General features: G+C 43.2%; 1 long non-coding RNA gene across 1 annotated transcript in view; it reads left to right on the forward strand.

The window, feature by feature from the left end:
• Positions 1-12,556: 12,556 nt before the first annotated feature.
• Positions 12,557-15,605, forward strand: part of LOC144785394 (uncharacterized) — a 248,054-nt gene continuing 245,005 nt past the window's right edge. Inside the window, exon 1 of the long non-coding RNA XR_013601853.1 lies at positions 12,557-12,728. This is a non-coding gene — a long non-coding RNA (uncharacterized LOC144785394). The remainder of the gene's footprint in view (positions 12,729-15,605) is intronic.

The raw sequence follows: 15,605 nt of genomic DNA on the forward strand, positions 1-15,605 counted from the left end.
GGGGCTTTCGGGAATTTCAAGCACCTATGGGCACGGAAACAGCAGTGGCGTCTTCCGGCTGGAAGCAGGGCAGGCTGGGGAGTGTAGTCTTCCTCCGCTCTGACGCCGTGAGATGTCCAGCTGCGGCGGCGGGAGGGAGACCACGAAACCCAAGGAAACAACTAGCCGATAGAGAAGTTAGCCCCCTGCCAGGGACATAAGCCAGGTAATGTAGAAGAGATGCAATTTCAGGCTAGTTCCATATTAGGCACATTCTACTGTTGCAATACGAACCTCCAAACTGTGAGAAAAAAATTCCCGGACGATACCTGCTACCAGTAATACGATCAATGGCTGGTTCCGATCACTAGCTGCTGAAAATTTACAAAATCTGTCCCTTGGAAAAGAAAGTCTTGAGGCTTTTAAAAAGCAAATAATTTACAGCAAGGAGAAATAAACATAGTCCCCTTTTACAAAGACCTTGCCAACTTCCTCACAACCTCGCCACCAGTTCTCTATTCATTTCAATGTACTGTATTTGCTAAGTGTTGCATACTACTGATCCCCTGTAAATCAAACAAAGTACAATTTCTATTGCATTTTCAAACTGCTTTATATCCAGTAACCTATTATTGAAAATTATTTAATGCTTACCTGTGCCAGGTTTGCTTGCTTCTGCAAATAAACAAAAGTATATTTTTATACAAAAACAATTTGCCTAGAAATCAGTTTGTGAGTGTGTGAATTTATTTGCTGACTGAGTGTGTACATCAAATGCTTAACACTGTCCTCTGATACTGCCTTACTACTCGACCAAGCTAAGAGTGTAGGGGAGTAGGATCTGCTTCCTATGGTCACCCCCATGTTTTGCTATGATTTTCTTGATTTTCAAATTTAGTGTGGCTGTGGGCCTGCTAATCAGACCCACTGCCCAGCTGTTCTGTCTCTAAATTGATACCATGTACTTTAGGTACATACCAGATTGATTACTGGGTCCCCTTTGTGAGCCCCTGCATAGTGTACCCTAGGTACCCAGGGCATAGGTGCATCCAATGCCCTGGGTATGCAGTATGTATTATGCCACCCCTGGCTGGACATCTAAACTGACACCACATGCTGATCACTCAGCTTGGGTAAGGTGGTGTAATCACACCTAACTTAGATATAGTATACATGTATCTACCTTATATATAGACACATAGTAACCCATAAGTCACTCCTATGGCAGTCCTTAACAATCCTGGAGGCAGAGTGCTTGGCTTTGTGTGAGAGGGTGCCCTAGCATGAGCTGAGCCCCTCTGCATCTTTCGGAACCATCTCTTATAGCTGTTCTATGATATAGCCATACCACAAACTCTTAAGTGCATTATAATCCTCGCGGTTAATGCTAACTTTGGTTTTGCTTTATCGAAACATGTCGTGTAAGGTGTCAAACACTTTGGAATACTACCCCCCAACCAATTCCGGTGGTGGGGGTAGCATTCCACCCTTCTAGATGGAGAAGACATATGTACTGCTTTACCCGGTTAAAGTTAAACAGAGCCTCAGCATCACAAAATGGATGCTGCTGCCACAGACACGAGTCTGACCTCCTGCTGCTGGACGAAACTTTGGCAGTGGAGGCCTGGACAATGGGTTTCCTGTCCAGAAAGAGTTTTGTGTATTGGGGCAGGGAGGGCTGCATCAGCCGATGCTTTTCCAGACACTGCCTGGGGCACACAAGGTGCTCCATGCATAGCCCGGTTCAAACCAGTTGCTGGGGCACTCCAGCCCTGCTCTGGCATGAAATTGGACAAAGGGAAAGGGGTATAACCACCCCCTTCCCAGGTCCACCCATAGGAGGGACCTAGCAGGTAATCCAGCGCCCTTTCTTAGTATAAGTAAAGGAGCTGTGTCCCCAGGACTTTAGATTATCCTGGACTGAAACTCTGAAACAAAACTTTTAGACCTTTGATGCTCTATATCGACTAGAAGGCTGTAGACATCTCCCTTGTGGTCAAGGAGTGACCACCCTGTGCAAACAGGCACCACTAGTAACTTGCTAGTTTGCTTTGTCGATGTTCCTGCCAGAACCCGAAGACTCAGCAACTCAGGACTGGACTTCCAGACATTTCTGACACCGATCCACATCCACAGCAAAGCTGAGACCTGTGGCGGACACGAGAGACGTGGGACTGGACACCCTGGACATCTGCATTTTGCTAAATGCATCGACTCCTGAGGTAACTCGAAGTTATGCATTGGGGTACAAAATGTCCCAGACCCGAGCACCAACTGCACCGAAGCACAGCCCTCCACACTCCATGAGTGCCACGTGGGGCCTGCCTTTGCATTTCAGCTTGACGTGTCTTCCCAGTTCCTAGTCTGTTGGCTAGTGAGCCCCCTGAAGACTCCATTTTGAATTTACATCGCTGGCCTGGCTGCTCCAGGCTTGCTCCTGCTTACCTGCAAAGGAGAAGCGTCCCATACCTTGCTGGTCTGACTCAAAACCAATCTTCACTTCCTGCGTGGGTTGCGTTTGCCAAGGTTGTTTTGGTTAATCCGGATACCGATACCGCAGCCAACTCGATCCTTTGTGGGACAAGTAAAATTCAGCTCCTGGTTATCATCGACTCCTCCTGGTCCTCGTGGCTGAAGAGACAAGCTTCACCTTCTTCACCTGATTCGATGCGATATTGCCTGGTTCCTTCCTGTTCACTGGCTAGTGACCCAGACTCTGTCCCCTCTGCTTTCAGGTTCTTCAGATCTTCAATCCACCCTTGGATCCACCGGACACTTTTCCTCTGGTCGCCTGCAGCACTTCTTTGCAGATCTCCATTGAAAACGACAACGAAACCCGACACGAAAAGACACCTATGCACCCAGCTTCCCTGGGTGAGGTAACTCGAGTACTCCGGTGCTCCTGTGGGTCTTGACTCTTGAAGTGTCCTAGTTTAAAAGGGTTCCATCCAAGTCCATTCAGAAGTGTCCTTAAATTGTACTTTTGTAACTTCTTCGATTCCCATTCAAAGTCATTGGTAACCCGCGGCTGTGTTTAGACACTGCCGGCGTCTCCCGTGGGCCTCCTACTTCCTTACCTCTGGTTGTTTAGTGTAGCCCCAGCGATTCCCTAGGCCTATTCACTATTCTTGTAGTGACTCTTATACCACTATTTTAGTATATGGTTTGTGAGGCCCCGAGGGCAAAACGGTATTTGTGCAACTTATATTATGCTAATTTAGTAACTTGTAATGTAATTTTGCCTCTGACCTCATAAAGAGTTCAAAGGGGTTGTGTTAGAAATAAAAACACATATATTTGATATATACCTTGTGTGGTGTCCTTTCATTTGGTATTCAAGGGATTATAATTGGTAAAACAATCAATTGCTCTTTGGATTTAAGCCTAAGACTGCTGGTCCATGCTACCACTAGGATAGCTTGTCTATAAGGTTGACTTTACAACCACCATCAATAAGGGTCGATTTAGACTGGTGCAAGGTGCCACTAGAACTAGTGACACAATATGCCAGGCTATCTTCTCACACATACCCGGGCAACACTGCTCACCTTCCGCCACCGGCGTGTAGACTGCAGGTCCCACCATGTATCGCTGCAAGGAACAAGCACGGGGACCGCAGACATGGCACCCTCCACACCATGCATCCACGCTGCGCTGGCCACCAGGTAACACGTCTGGTGCTGGGACCATATTACACCATGGCATGGTATCAAGCTATCCTGGCTCATGAGGGCTGAAAGACCGAAACCGGTCCTAGGATGCTTGTTTCCAGTCCAGAAAGGACCTGGCTTGGTAGTTCGGGCTGGACTGTCCCCATACGGCACAGGGTCAAGACTGATTTGCATATGGCTAGGTTCAAAGTGGAATGGCATGGTGAGCAAAAAAACGATGGATTTAGGCCCAGATCTCTGTACTGGGGTGAATGTATGACAATGTTCTGCATTCTGTCCATCAACTGTTGTTTTTGCATTTGTCACCACGAGTGGGACGGTTATGCTCAGACGTGAGTCCCGTGCTCTCCATGCCACTGGAATCAAGCTATCCTGGCTAATGTGGGCTGAAAGCCCAAAACCGGTCCTAAGATGCCTGTTTCCAGACAAGGAAGGATCTGACTCGGCAGTTTGGGCTGGACTGTTCCCATGGGGCACATGGTCAAGACTGATTTGCATATGACTAGGTTCAAACTGGAATGGCATGGTAAGCAAAAGAACTATGGATTTAGACCCAGATCTCTGTACTGGGGTGAATGTATGACATTGTTCTACATTCTGTCCATCAACTGTTGTTTTTGCAATGATATAAAATAGGGCACCCGGCAACATCGCAGCCTGCACAGCCGCTCAGCCCAATGGCTGCCACTAACTCTGTGACCACAGAAGCGGGGCCACTTGGCTGTAGGCCCGTGCAGGATGCTGGTGTGGCCTACACTGCTGTCCAGCAATGCACACAAATCCTGAGCAGCCCAGACCACCAGGATGGGCCATCATCCAGGCTGCACACCCGCTCAGCAGCTCAAGGTTACAATGACTCAGTGCACCCTAAGTCACCGTCCTGTGATGGGGTGCCTGTGCCAGCTACAATGCAGGGTCTGCCACAAACCCTGTCCAACCCCAGTCAGTGTCCTGTGGCAGGTTACCTGTGCAGGCCGCAACGCAGTCACTGCCACAAACCCTGTCCAACCCTAGTTCACGCCACGTGGTGGTGGGGCCTGTGCCTCAAGGCCTTGGGTCCGTCATCCCGTCACCACTGGCAGAGGGGTATGTGACGTCGTTGGCCCCTTATATTTGCAGGGTCACATGACTTGTGATGCCTGTGCCACGTGGTGTGGTGTGTGTGCAAATCTGCCCTCAGGGTGTGGCTGTGACATGCTGATAACTAGACCAGTGACCTGCACACCACCAGCGAGTACACCTGCGACAGGTAGCAATGAGGCTCTCCCTGGGAGCATGAGCGGAGTGGCCAGGGCTGCTCCATGCCGAAACAGGGCAGGGCTTGCAATATTTGACTCGTGGGCACTGGGTGTAGGTCAGTCCATGTCCGGACAAGAAAATGGCTGCTGCATTTTTCCCTGTTGTGGTGTCCACGGGACCCTTTACACAAATTGTTATGCTGCACCCTCTACCTGCCAACCCACAGGATGTGCATCATTGATGCAAGGGAAATCACTGTCCCTACATTCACACACACATACTTACATGAATGAGGAAAGACATGACACAGCAGTTCATCACTGGATGTTTATTGCACATCCAGTGCTTTTCTGCAGCTGGAGCGGTACAGGGCACTGCTGGATACACCACACTATATGGGCCCATGGAGGGCCAGCTAGAGTCCATCCATGGAAGAAAAGTATGGCGGAAGAGGAGGGGTGCCGTTCGCAGTCTGGTCCCATTCGTCATTGGTCATCAAACAGGATTTGGCGGTCCATGTCGCTGCCCAAGGTGAGTGCATCTGAGTGAATCGGGGTTCAGTGTAAAGGTAATGAGGCCATGTGCAGGTCCAACCAGGAACAGGCCAGGTTCCGAAAATGAATGCTACTAAGCCCTTCTGATCACAGGCCCATCCACGTCCTCATCCCCGGATATGTGCCCTTCCCCACCTGGGGGTGTTGCTATATCGGCTGCGGCACTGTGTGGCACTGACACCTCAGGACCCAGAGGTGGTCTGTCTGCCGCACTGTGTGGCACTGCCCCTTCAGGTGCCAGAGGTTATCTGTCTGCCGCACATGGAGGCACTGACACCTCAGGTGGCGGAGTGGTTAGGCCTGCCACACATGGATGCCCTAACACCTCAGGTGCCAGAGTGGTTAGGCCTGCCACACAGGGAGGCATGGCCACAACAGGCGGTGGAGATGTAGATGCCTTGTGGCAACAATGCCATTATAAGGATCTGCAGGGCATGGTATATACCAGCTACATTCCACTGATGTTCAGCAGTGGCTGCCATCCTTTCTGCCTCCATCCGCACCATGTCCTCCATGAGCCTCCGCATCTGTGGCAGCTCACGGCTGGTATCGCTGGAGCCACTCCGAGCGGACAGGTGTTCTTCTCTCTGCGTCATGTTGGAGCAAGGTTTCAAATGTAAAGAAACTTGCTTGTATTCAATCCTCTTGAAATAACATGTAACCTATTAATCAACATGTTTTGTGATTACAAATAATTGCAGTTCATGACATTTTAGTATCAAGGGGAAGTTTGACTATGTGCTTTTATTAACAGTAACTCGAGTGTCCTTATATGGCCGCCGAAAACACTGGAACCTTTCTGCGCATGCGTCTGCTACAGCTACGTAGTGTGATGTATCTATACTTTTGGTGGAAATTCTTTGCAGCTGCGCACTAGTGCCAAAGATGGCCGCTTCATGCTTCACATACTAATGCACATGCTCCTGCTCAAACTAAACTTTGTATGTCCTGCTTGACTACTAATGCTACAGTTAAAATAAAGTAATGGGGTTAGAGTAGAAATAAGTGGTATACTATACATTCATTTACTTTCGTATTCTAACATGTCTCTCTTTGACTTTATTATTAGCTCGTATTTGGGCCTCAAGGCTGTCGCAAACTCCATTTTGAAAAGGCTGCGTCTGCGCACATGAACACAGAAAACCTTGAAGCAGTGTCATTGAACTGCTGCCAAAGTCCTGTCTTACCCGAAATGTTCCTGGGGAATCTATGACAGAATATCGAGGGTCAGAATATCAACAGACAAAATATCGACTCTGGAATATCGAAGGCAAATATATCGACACCATGGTAAGTACAAAAATATCTAAACTAAATTATCGATGTTAAAAATATCGTAATAAAAAATATCGTTTTTTTGTAACATTTAAAATGTTAAATTAAATACATAATACTTATATATAATTTAAACTTATTTAAAAATATGTTATAATGTTTAAAATGAATAAATAATACATATTTAATATTAAACATTTAATTAAAAATAAACATACAATATATATTATATACTTAATTAATAATAATATATATATTTTTAAATTAATTAAACAATATTAACAAATACTATAAATTACAAATACATCAACACTCATAAAATAATAACATAAATAATAATACATAATTATATTTAATACATAAAAACAATTAAAAATACTTTCAATATTTTAAAAATTAATTAAATACAACATTATGTAACATATTAAATACATAAATAAATATAAATAATATTGGATAGCGTAAGGGTAAAAATTTATATTCAAACTCCAGAGTGTGCAACATTAGGGAAAGCGTTGGATAGCGTAAGAGTAAAAATTACAATTTCAAATCCAAAGGATTCAACAGTAGGGAAAGCATTGGATAGTGTAGGGGTAAAAATTACTATTCCCACTCTAGTGAGTGCAACAGTAGGGAAAGCGTTGGATAGCGTAGGTGGAAAAATTACTATTCGAACTCCAGAGGGTGCAACAGTAGGGAAAACGTTGGATAGCGTAGGGGGGGAAATTACTATTCCCACTCCAGAGAGTGCAACAGTAGGGAAAGCGTTGGATAGTGTAGGGGTAAAAATTACTATTCCAACTCCAAAGGGTGCAACAGTAGGGAAAGTGTTGGATAGCGTAGGGGAAAAATAAATATTCCAACTCCAGAGGGTGCAACGGTAGGGAAACCTCTGGATAGCGTAGGGGGAAAAATTACTATTCCAACTCCAAAGGGTGCAACAGTAGGGAAAGCGTTTAATAGCATAGAATTTTATTTTAAACTACTTATAAATAATGTTTAGATTTGAAATAATGTATAATACATTTTTTAATACATCAACACCAATAAAAAACTATTAATAGTTAATAAAACCAATTACATTTGAATAATTAATTGACAATAAATTAACAACAAACACCAATAAATATTAATTATTAAATATTACTTATCAAATAATAAATATAAAAAATAAACTATTTATCATAAAAATAATATATATTTTTTAAATTTAAATCACAATTAAAAAACAATAAAGAAACAATATACAAAATACAAAATTTTTAAAAACATTGTTTACCAATTAATTTATGAATTTTTGTACTGAATAAAAAATATTTACAAATTACAAATATTAATTGCCAATTAAATAAATTAATTATGTAATAAAATATTTAATTGCCAATTAATAATTAATTAATACACTAATTATCCATATTTACAATTAAATTACTTCCCACCCAATACCCCTATAAACCCACAACACGCTCCGGTACTAAAACATAACATTTAATTTAAATTAACATTAATTGCCAATTAATTAATTAATTAATCAATGAAATAATTAATTGACAATTAATAAGTAATTACAAAAGAAATTATACATAAAAAATGAATTAATTACAATTACATTACTTCCCACCCTATTCCCCTATAAACCCACAACACGCTCCAGTACTAAAACATAACATTTAATAAAATTTAACATTAATTACCAATTAAATAATTAATTTATCAATCAAAATAATTAATTGCCAAATATTAATTAAATAACAAATTAATTATACATAAAAATAATCATTAATTATTTACAATTAAATTACTTCCCACCCTATTCCCCTATAAACCCACAACCCGCTCCGGTACTAAAACATATAATTTACTTAAAAATAAATGAATTAATATATAAAAATATTACACATATAATATAAATTAATTATAATATTTAACAGAAACATATAACACATACATAATAAAAAACATAAAAATAATACAAATATCGATATTAGTGACATCGAAATTTGTTACATCGATATATATATTATCGATATTACTAACTTCGATTTTACTTACCTTAGGGTCGATATTCTGTCCTACGATATTCTTAACATCGAAATTCTGTGCCTTCGAAATTTCAGACACGATATTTTGGTAGGTCGAAATTTAAAACTCGATATTTTGACTGTGTACCGTTCCTGGGAACCTGACTGTGTGACCCTAATAGAGGAAGAAATACTGACTGTATTTAAAACATTGTATATGAATTGCAGCTAATATTGCTGGGTGCAATAAAAATCATGGGAAAGTAAATTATGGCGGGAACATTGATCAATTACATCAAATAGAAATTATCTCATACTGGTATGGTGTGATGACCTCTCCTCGCCTTTCTGACCAATCAAATGAAGGGAATACACATATTTGCAACATTGGGGGGTGGTACATACCCTGGAAAATGATATAAGTAAGGTAGGTTTAGTTAGTTAGCTTGTCCGACTTGTCACAGACCTGTCACTGACCCAACGTATGCTGGAGAAGAGTCGTGGATGCCGCAGACCTCAGAGGGCTGGTCGAGCACTCTGAAAGAAGAATCGGGAAATTGCTGAGGGAGAAGACTCTGTCACCCAGAAGTGGAACGAGAGTAGCAGCAGAGAGGGGTGTGATGCTGGCATTGCACTTAGCGGAGTTTACTTATCCTGTCCTGCACCTGTCCTGTCCAGTTGGCACCTGATTAGTCGGGAGCCCTTTCTTGCCCTAGCCCATGGCCAGGGTTGGTCCGCGAACCATTCTAGGTAAATATAATCTGTGTGGTATGTCCTTGTACCAATTCTCTTTCTCACCCTTCCAATCTACCAATGTCTAAAGGTATTTGCTTAAAGTCTCACAAGATTTATGCTTTAATAATTATTTTCTTACTTGCAAAGTCCCTAATCTCATTGTTATGGCATCTGACTAATATTGCATAGATAAAGTGTTTAAAACTTTCCCGAGTCTGTGGTTATTTTCATAAACGTAAATGTTATTCTCTACCTATTATTCTAACTCCTTTTTTTGATCCATTAGAATTAGGACTTCAAGCATAAGTGACAAGGATTTAGTAAGTCATGGTACAGGTATAAGACCTAAGGTGAATAAATCTCTGATAGGCAGGAAGAAAAATTGGATTACCAGTTCAAATTGTGAATGTTTATGGGCCCAGGTGAGAATGGTAAACTGAGCCAGTAGTCCTGCACCATCAGTCATGGCTTCAGCGATATCAGTCAGGGCTCGTTAGAGACCATGTAACGGGGCTACACAGCCAAGGATGGCGTCAAGTTTAGTTGCCATGTTGCCGAAGCCCAAGCGGACCTGCTCTGAGGTCTCCCTCTGGCACTGCAGCACACTGAGTTTGAAGGCTATGTGTTGTTCCTGAGGGTAGTGGGGGGTGCCGGGGCTGTGGGTGCCTCCTGCTGGGTGCTTTGGGTGGTGGGTGGGGTCTCCTCGATGCAGCTGGCCTGCCCTGATCCTGGAGGTGATCTGTGGATGAGGTCCATGATGTCTTGGATGGCTTGGGCCTCGATGCTGGTGTTGTCCTCCTTGTCATCAGTGAAGAGTGACTGGAACTGCTCTGCAGGAGGTGGTGAGGGGGCCCCTGTGATGTGAAGGGGAGATGGTGTATTACGATGTTTCCACATGTGAGTAGCCGCATGTTACACGTTGACATTCAGACAGCATGGCATTGTGCATTGTGATAGTCTGTAGATCTGGGCGAATACCCTGAGTCATCTGCTTGATTGTGCATGTGTGCCATTATGCCCATCTCCTTCCATCCCCCAGTATCTCGTGGTCACTCACCCTATTGTAGTTGTGTTGTGCCCTGTCGAGCAGTGTCTGATCCCCCGACTCCGGCCTCTGTCTCCACACTGATGACTGTCGATATCAGTTCCTCCAGGTCATCCAGCTCGAGCTGTGGTGCTGGGCCCCCACCTCCAGTCTGCATTGCTGCCTTCCAGTTGGTGGTGAGTTTCTCCCTGGTCGGCCGCTTGATGTCATTCCATCGCCTCTTGACCTCGTCCATTGTCCTCCTGTGCTCCCTCCTGACATTCACCTTGTCCAAGATGTCCCACCATATTCCGGTATTGGTGCCCAATGACATGTTGGAGGTGACGAACAGTTGGTGATGGTGTTCCATCACCTCCGTGACGATGATCCTGTTCGCCTGTGGACTGAACTTCGTCTTCCTCTTCTCTCTGTCCTTGCCCTTTCCAGTCCCCGAGGTCCCGGACTGGTTGTCCGGTGTGCTTGTGGGGTTGCGCTCGTCCTCTGCACCTGCTCCGGCTGCCTCCATGGTGCTTAGGTGTTGGTCAGTTTGTGTTTGCTTGTTTTTCTACTTTTATGGTGATTTTTCCCACCTAACAGGTGTGTGTTGCAGACCTGGGGCTTCTTATCTCTGGTTTCTTCATTGCGCTTAGGCCCAATGCATCTTTTTTGGTGTTTTGGTTTGTGTTTTTGTCTCCATCGAGGTGGTTGTATCACTGACATTCTCCGTGGTTTTGGCACACTATTGCATGCTACTGCTGTGTTGTGAATTCCACGTTGACACTGGGTTATTTCACCGGGATGGGCTGCGATTTTGAAAGTTGCGTTACGCTACTCTTGCGGTAGTTATCACACGTTCTTGTGAATATACACCAGAGTGACCTGTATCCATTAAGCACATCAATTATACCACTATATGCAAACATGTAGGGACACTCTTTTCCTGCATATCTTAAAGAGTATCGAACATAACTGCTCGCCTTCATTACTCTACATGTATCGTCAAATATATTTTTCTCATATTTAATTTGAAAGTATTTTATTAAGACAATGAAAATAAATAATATTGTGAAATGCTCTAGTTCTTCTGTCTTGTGACTTCACATCTTGGTACTAACCAGAAAACAGCTCCGACACAAACAGCTGTAGAGCTGACTATGGTCGCATCTGGAAACGATCATTCTTGAGTGATTTACAAGTCTAGATGGGTCTCTCAGAGACAGAAGGAGAAGGCAGGATAGGGGCAACATATGCTGCCTGTGCTGCCTTGGGCGAGCCTCCAGTGACCCAGAGCAAAAGAGAGAAAAGCAGAAGAAAAGAAAGACAGGAACACAGCGGCAAAGGGAAAGAACAGGGATAGGAAATAACTTGCAAGATTAAGAAGAGACGGAAGTGCAGGATACTGCAAGGAAGAGGTTAGATTCGAAGTCAGAAACTAGGTAGCCTGAGGATTCACCAGCCCCAGCACTCAGCAGTGCCAGCAGGGGACTCCTCAAACAAACAAAATCTTCCACACTTCTACAGATTATGCACTGTTCACCGCCCCCACACAGGGTTGGAGTGGCCTATAGTTCAATCAGGGAGTGCCCAAGGAGCTGGTCTCAAGGGTCAGTGTGTGGACTGTATTTTTGGCTGTTTATGGGTCTGTTTTAATTTGCTGCCAGGGTCTTTTTCTAACCCAGTCGGACCTTTCTCCCATGCACAACTGAAGCGAAAAGAAGGGTGGGTACAGAAAGAATATTCTTCAAAATGAAATGTGTATGTGAGTTGGTTGCACTTACTTTATTCTTGTCACAAACCTTAATTCAGCTGGGTTATATAAATCTGAAGCGCTTGCCATTGCCTACGTGAAAGGAATGTGATCTAGGATGCCTAAAGTCATGCCAGTCAATTGTGTTCTTTCATGTTTAACTCTTGCTGTGCTCATGTTTAGCTGTAGCTGTGCTGGAAAGGAAGGCGATGCTTGTCGTGTGCTTTAAGCCAATAGAGAGAAGGAAGGCGAGTGGGCGTGGCTACCATCAGATATGTAAACCTCTGAAAGAAAGATCAGCCTCCAGCCTCCAGAATCTATCGCCTGTTGCAGAATATCTTGTTCTCCTCTTGCAGAAGATATCGCCGTAATGATGCAGTTTGTGTTTTTGTTTTGTTTTGTTTTGTTTTATCAGCCTACAACAGTCAATAGCGGGTTAAAGGAGGCAAAGCCAACAGAGGAGTTCCTCGACATTCCAGAAAAGTAAGCAAAGTGCATTGATGTGTAAAGAAAACCTTATTGTATTTTCATTATTTCAATCAAATGTTACATTGAATATTGATTAAATAAATTGGGCAACAATTATAAAAAAAACTCAAAATTATGACATACAAATACATTATGACTCGCCTCAACAAAGTATCATGTCAGTTCTTCTGTCTTGTGACTTCACACCTTGGCGAAGCTGTGTTTTGTATTAAATATTAGTTAAGGGCACATTTAAGCTCCAACTGCAAATTGACTCGCATTGAAAACGTGTTTGTTTTCTGAAAGACAGTTGTGTATCTAGCCTGAAATATACAGTTCTCCAGCTACAAAATTTGCGCTGTTCCTTTTTTTAATATACACTGTGAACAGGTGTTTGTGGTCACTTGAGCACTATGTATGTCTTTCTATACCGAAACCTAATAGATTCAGGGCCATATGTACGACAAAGTGGCGGAGCATGATGTTAGCCTCCTGAGCTTAACTACATGCTCCGCCACTTCGAAAACGCAAAGCTGCATCATATTTACAAGAATGTGGTGCAGCTTTGTGTTTTCCCCTACGATGGCGCTAAATTTCACAAACTTAGTGCAAGGGTGTCTATGTGCAGGGGAGAATTGGTTATGTGTAGGAAGGTGTCCCTTCCTGCACATAAACCATCCTAAAATGCAAATCTGTAACTTTCATGTGTGGTGCTTCATACAGCACATATGAAAGTTACAAAATGGCATTTTTTTTTTTGAGTTCAAATCTTTTTTATTGAAAAAAGAACATAAGAAGCATACAAAGAAAAAGAACGAAAGGCATAGTACAACATTTACATACAGGACATGTGGATACGTTTGGCTCCTGCTTAACTACACAGATGATGTACTAAAGAATCTTGCGAAGATGTACAACTATGACGTGATACTTGTAGCGTACAGCCAAGTAGATTGTATATACTCTGAACCAAACATATATCAAGTGAGTGGATAAATGAAATAAATAAGTAGATGGATAAATAAAATATATAATATAAAATACATAATGCATGGTACAAATACGCAGGTACTACGAGGAATGTTCAGTTGGTATAAACATTGGTACATTACTTAAGAATTCGAATATAGCCCATGCTGGGTTTCCAACGGATTCGCAGCAGTAAGTGAGGAAGAAAGTAAGCTAGTAATTACATCACCCTGAGCATATACACATACATAGAAGCAAGAGGGACCAGTATCTCTCTAGGGAGGATCAAAGGAGGAGGCATCAAGAGATTTCCAGAGTTTTTTTGTTGATGCACGCCAAGGAGAAGATTGAAGGGCATTATTGTCTACTCCTTTGATGCAAGAGACCCACTCACGCCACATCTTGAAGGATACTTCCCCAGCAGCCTTCCATTTACACGACCTTGCATGCTAGGGTGAGGAGTAGGTCTAGCAGTTGTCTATCATACTCGTTAGTGACCGTTTGATCCAAAGCACCTAGGATGACATAGATAAATTCTCTCTGTGGCTTGATTTTAAAAATATGTTCTATGCAGTTGAACATGTTATTCCAATAGTGTTTTAGGGAGGGGCAATGGAAAAACATGTGGGACAAATCACCGTCGGCCTGATTGCAGTTCCAGCATTTTGGGGAATCTCTCAGTTTGAGTTTAAATAGTTTTTGGGGTGTCCAGAACACCCGGTTGATCAACATGAATTTTGTTTGCGATAGGATTGGGGAGACTTTGTTCACAAGAGCTGTAGCATTGATTCTATCCCAGGCAAATTGAATACCTGTGTTATTGGGTTCCTCCTTCCATTTTACTTCATTAGGTTTTTGTGCTTTCCCGGCTTTTGGGATAAGTAGTTTATAGACCTTCGATACGAAATGACCTGCAGCTAGGAGACGCGTTAGTTGTGAATTAAGCCATGGCTCAAGGGGTTTAAGTGGACGTGGGGCAAGGACCGTCTTTAGCTTTAGGAAAGCGTAGAAGTCCATTGGTGTAAGGCAGTGAGTTGCCTGAATCTCCGAGTATGGAAGTGGTGTGCGTCCATCATATAGGTCAGAGACCATGTTTATGCCTTTTAACGACCAATGATCCCAGTGGAGTGATTCCCCATTAATTCTAATGGCTGAGTTATGCCATAAGGCAATGGAGGTAGTGTTTTTTATTCTTGGGCCGGACGATTGAGCTTGATCTAGCCTTAGAAGAGCTCTTCTAGTGTTCAATAAGATATATTTAGAGTGGGGGAGATGCGCTAGATCCATGGTAAGTAGTGCTTTGAGCGGTGCTTTGCCTATTATAGCTTTCTCTATATCTATCCACAATGGGGTATAGCATGGCCCCTCGACGAACCAGGCTGCTCCCTGCTTGCACAAGAATGCTGTCTGGTAGTTTCTAAAGTTGGGAAGCCCCAGGCCGCCTTTTTCCTTAGTAAGCTGCAGCTTTTTCATAGATACCCTGGGCTTCTTCCCCTGCCACAGAAATGTTCCAAACAGTTTATCTATTTTGCGCAGGAAGTCATCCGTGAACGTCATGGGGAGCATGCTCGCCAGATAATTTATCAAGGTTGTTACCATCATCTTCAGCGTTTCAGCTCTCCCCCACCACGATAAAAACTTAGGGGACCAACCATCTAGTAATTTTGTTATTTTGTTTAGGAGGCGATCCTCGTTGACTCGTAATGTCGTAATTAGGTCTTTGTCAAAATCTAATCCCAGATATTTAAAGCAGTCCGGCTGCCACGTTAAACCAGAGTTCCCCAGTATCTCCTTACTTCCTACACTATTCAAAAGTTTAACCTCAGTTTTGTCCTTATTCAAGGAGTATCCAGAAGCCTTCGAGAATTCCTCAATGGTTTTCATCAGGGCAGGTATTGCCTCATCCGCTTTCTCAGACATGAC

Source organism: Lissotriton helveticus, chromosome 10 (genome assembly GCF_964261635.1).
Source record: "Lissotriton helveticus chromosome 10, aLisHel1.1, whole genome shotgun sequence".
Lineage (NCBI taxonomy): Eukaryota > Metazoa > Chordata > Amphibia > Caudata > Salamandridae > Lissotriton > Lissotriton helveticus.